Source organism: Cucumis melo, unplaced genomic scaffold (genome assembly GCF_025177605.1).
Source record: "Cucumis melo cultivar AY unplaced genomic scaffold, USDA_Cmelo_AY_1.0 utg002185l, whole genome shotgun sequence".
Lineage (NCBI taxonomy): Eukaryota > Viridiplantae > Streptophyta > Magnoliopsida > Cucurbitales > Cucurbitaceae > Cucumis > Cucumis melo.
In genome coordinates this window covers 19,058-24,248 of record NW_026124969.1, presented here as the reverse complement: position 1 = coordinate 24,248, position 5,191 = coordinate 19,058, and the positions used below count along the sequence as shown (strand labels likewise).

Sequence of the window (5,191 nt, the reverse complement as noted above, 5' to 3'; positions counted from 1 at the left end):
TCGAGTCCCCCACAATATAGAATTGTGGGTATGAAAATCCAATTTTGAGTAATCAAGGACTCAACTCTTAAAATTTTTTTCCTATTTATAGAAATAACTTCACTGCATTTCTTGGTGTCAAACCAGATTAAAATAGAGAATCTATTCTCTTAAAAAAAAAATGATCTTGGAGATTGTGTAATGCTTACTCTCAAACTATTTGTTTATACAGTAGTAATATTCTTTGTTTCTCTCTTCATTTTCGGATTCCTATCTAATGGACCCGGGACGTAATCCGGGGCGTGAAGAATAACAAAATCAGATTTTTTTTCCTTGCTTGATTTTGAAATGTTCTTAACATTTTATCTATTCCACATCTTTCCTCAACTATAAAAAAATACCAAGTAATTGACAGAAACGGAAAGAGAGGGATTCGAACCCTCGGTACAAAAAAATCGTACAACGGATTAGCAATCCGACGCTTTAGTCCACTCAGCCATCTCTCCCCAAATTGAAAAAGGATAATTACTATGATACATTGTATAAAAAATAGAAAATAAAGGCTTGAAAAAAGCCCTTCTTTATCTCTCTTTATTATCTTTATCTACCCCTTTATAGATATATAATTTCATTATATTGATATAGATAATTATCTAGATATATCGATGGATATCTATCAAATCGATAAAAACTTTTTTTTATTAGGAATTCCATTTAGATAAATTAGATTTCATTAGATAAGGGCTCAAAAGAAGAGATATCTTCAATCCTAATATATAAATAATACCAATATATTAAAGATTCATAAAAATATTTATAAATAAAAAGAAAGTACCTTTTTTAGTTTATTTCATCCGAAAAGCCCTTTTCTTTTTATTTTTAGTTCCACGGCCTGGCCTGGTCAGTACCTAGCCGGGCTTTTTTTGTTCCAATAAATCGTAGATCAAATTATTTATTTGATTTGAAAATGTTTTTGAAAAAAAAAAAAATAGAAACAACAAGAATCCTAAGAAGATTTATTATTTCAATTCCTATGATACAGAAAAAGATGATATAGAATCAAGGTTCGATTTCTTAATTATTATTTTTTAGTACTTTACTAGAATAAAAAACTTGTTAATTAGTTAATTAAAACGAGTCCTCTTTTCCTAATCTCATTAGTGGCCCTGATGAAAATACGTCAACGCTCAAATTTTTCATGATTATTTTCTGATCCGATCTTTTTATTACTTATTAATACGACTTATTTTCGTCTTCGACAAAAGGTCCATTTATATACAATAATTGCATTGTAGCGGATATAGTTTAGTGGTAAAAGTGCGATTCGTTCTATTAATCCCTTAATAGTTAAGGGATCCTTCGGGTTGATTAATATTCCGATCAAAAACTTTATTTCTTAAAAGGATTTAATCCTTTACCTCTCGATGAAAGATTCGAGGAAAAATAAAAATTCTCGTGATTTGTATCCAAAAATATGTTCTAAATTGAAAAAATTGGATCATGAAATTACGAAACATAATTTTATTGAATTGGATCAATACTTCCAATTGAAGGAATAAGGGATCCATGGATAAAGGTGGAATTTTTTCTAATCGTAACTAAATCTTCAATTTTTTCTTTGTATAAGGGAGATTGAAGCAAAACAAAATAGCTATTAAACAATGTCTTTGGTTTACTAGAGACGTCGACATCGTTTTTTTAGCTCGGCGGAAACAAAATACTTTTCCTAAGGATTATATTAAATAGAAATAGGGAACGAAATAAATAACTGGAAAGATTGTTATAATCTCCTCTTGTATAGGGATCATCTATAAAGCGGGTCCTTTTGAATGCATTCAGACGGAAAGGCTGACATAGATGTTATGGATGGTATTTTTTTTTTGTTTACATCTTATAAATTTAGGAATTTATCCATCTTCCATAAAGGAGCCGAATGAAACCAAAGTTTCACGTTCGGTTTTGAATTAGAGACGTTCAGTTCAAAATGATGAATCAACGTCGACTATAACCCCTAGCCTTCCAAGCTAACGATGCGGGTTCGATTCCCGCTATCCGCTTATCTTATCTTATAATATTCTTATCTTATAATTTATATATATTATAAATAGAAATTAATTAATAATGGAATTACTCAAATAAAAATTTTCAATTTACTTAATTTTAACTAAATTTTAACTAATGTATTAGTTAATGTAATGCATCATTGAATTCAATATGCAATTTCCGGAATTCTCACACATTTTTTTTACGAACAAGAGAGGTGAAAATACGAAAAAAAAAATTGGAATCAAAAGCGTCCATTGTCTAATGGATAGGACATAGGTCTTCTAAACCTTTGGTATAGGTTCAAATCCTATTGGACGCAATTTTTTTTCATATATTTTTTTTTAGTTTTAAATTTTCTATATCATGTCAAGAAAGGAAAGATTTTGAATGATTTGAATAAGAGACGCTTATTTATTAATAGTAATTTATAAATTAGTTTTAATATTAATTGTAACTCTAGTTTTAGATTTATTATATAAATAAACTAATAATTCAATTCTGTTTTATTTGAAGATAAGATATTAGTAGAAAGGATATTCAAATTCCAAATATTAAGATATTTATGATATTCTAAATATATTATTAGAAATATAATCTAATTTTAACTTTAACTATATTTATAAAAAAAATTTCTTAATTGTATTTACATTTCATTTTAATATTGATATATATTTCTAGAAATATTATCTACTTTCTTTAATATATTTATATATATTTTTTATTTTATATAAATTATATATATATATATTCTACCTACTAACACCTAATAAATGAAAAGAATGAAATTATTTCATGTTTCAATTTTAACATTTGAAAGTTCTAAAATTGATTTATACTTTACTTGTTTTCTTTTATACTTGGTCTTGAAGTAGAAAACGTTCCATCTGTTCCTGAATAGCTTCTTTCAAAAGGGCTTCCGCTTCAGTGGTCAATGTCTTCGTAGAAGAGATTATTTCTTGAAACTGAGGTTTATTCGTTTTTACGTAAGTACGTAACTCAAGAAGAAATTTCCTTACTTGTCCAATTTCTAATGAATCAAGATAACCATTAGTTCCGGTATAAACAGTCATTATCTGTTCGTCTACCGTGAGAGGTGCTGATTGGGATTGTTTGAGCAACTCACGTAATCGTTGACCTCTTGCCAATTGATTCTGAGTAGCTTTATCGAGATCAGAAGCGAATTGCGCAAAGGCTTCTAATTCGGCAAATTGAGCCAATTCCAATTTTAATTTGCCGGCTACTTGTTTCATGGCTTTAATTTGAGCTGCAGATCCTACTCTGGAGACGGAAATACCCACATTAATAGCAGGTCTGATTCCAGCATTGAATAGATCGGCAGATAAGAATATTTGTCCATCGGTAATGGAAATTACATTAGTAGGAATATAAGCTGAAACATCTCCCGATTGGGTCTCAACTATTGGTAAAGCAGTCATACTTCCTTCACCTAAAGCAGAACTTAATTTAGCGGCTCTTTCCAAAAGGCGTGAATGCAAATAAAAAACATCTCCCGGATAAGCTTCGCGGCCCGGCGGTCTTCGTAAAAGAAGAGACATTTGTCGATAAGCTTGTGCTTGTTTGGAGGGATCATCATAAATGATTGAAGTGTGTTGTTTTCTGTACATAAAATATTCAGCCAAAGCTGCTCCTGTATAAGGGGCAAGGTATTGTAATGTAGCCGGAGAATCTGCCGTTTCGGCTACTATAATAGTGTATTCCATTGCGCCCCTTTCCTGTAAAGTAGTCACTACTTGAGCCACAGAAGATGCTTTTTGACCAATAGCTACATAAACACATATTACATTTTGCCCTTGTTGATTGAGAATCGTATCCGTGGCTACTGCAGTTTTACCGGTCTGCCTGTCCCCAATAATTAATTCTCGCTGACCACGTCCGATAGGAATCATTGAATCAATAGCAATAAGTCCTGTTTGAAGAGGCTCGTATACGGAACGTCTCGAAATAATACCAGGAGCGGGGGATTCAATTAACCGAGAGTCAGAAGATGAAATTTCACCTCGGCCATCAATAGGTTTAGCCAGGGCATTTATAACACGACCTAAATAAGCCTCGCTTACTGGTATCTGAGCAATTCTTCCCGTTGCTTTTACAGAACTTCCCTCCTGTATCAGCAAACCATCACCCATTAATACAACACCAACATTATTTGATTCTAAATTTAGAGCTATGCCTATAGTACCCTCTTCAAATTCTACTAATTCACCTGCCATTACTCTCATCAAGACCATAAATACGAGCAATGCCGTCGCCTACTTGAAGTACAGTACCGGTATTTACAATTTTTACTTCTCTATTATATTGCTCAATACGTTCACGAATAATATTACTAATTTCATCTGCTTGAATGGTTACCATGAGTATTTCGTAATTATTTTTTTTTAAGAAAAAAAAATAATGCCTACAGTAGAAGGACTAATCAGTTAGTTATTTCTTTCATCGTCCCAAACATGCCAATATTAGCACTGATGGTACGTAAATGTAACTCGTTGTCCAAACAACTATTCAGAGTTCCTAGAGCTCCTTGTAAGGCTTGTTGGAAAACCTGTTGTCGTACTTGATTAATCGCTTTTTGTTGTTCAAAACGAATAGTTTCATTTTTATAATTTTCTAATTGTTCCAAACTTTTAGAAGTTGAATTAATCAAATTCAATTTTTCTCGTTCTATCTCAGAATATCCATTCACTCGAAACTGATCGGCTTCCATTTCAACTTTTCGTAAGCGAGCCCGGGCTTTTTCCAGCTGTTCAATGGCCCCCCTCACGTAGTTCTTCTGAATTTTGAATTGTTTTCAAGATCCTCTGTTTTCGATTATCTAATAAATCACTTAATGAAAGTAGATTGTCTTTCCATTCATTTCAAAACTTCGACGATCCCTTCCCGAACCAAACATGAATCTTTCGATTCATTTGGCTCTCACGCTCAATTATTGCAATTATTTCTGAGAAATTCCCATATATCTTTTTGAATGTAATGAGCCTATCCTCTTTTCTCTATTCATATTCCACAAAGAAAAAGAAAAAAATATGGATCATTAATCCAAGACCCGAATATTCGGAGGACTCTTCTGACCAAACAAACAATTGTCAGCAAAGTTGTTTCTTTTTTTTTCTTGAAATCCAAAAAAATTTTCTTACTTTATACATAA

The 5,191-nt window shown here is 31.6% G+C and overlaps 1 non-coding gene across 1 annotated transcript; it reads right to left on the bottom strand.

Annotated features, from left to right (window-relative positions):
- Positions 1-397: 397 nt before the first annotated feature.
- Positions 398-485, bottom strand: TRNAS-GCU (transfer RNA serine (anticodon GCU)). Its single transcript has one exon. It is a non-coding gene; the product is annotated as a tRNA-Ser (tRNA).
- Positions 486-5,191: the final 4,706 nt, after the last annotated feature.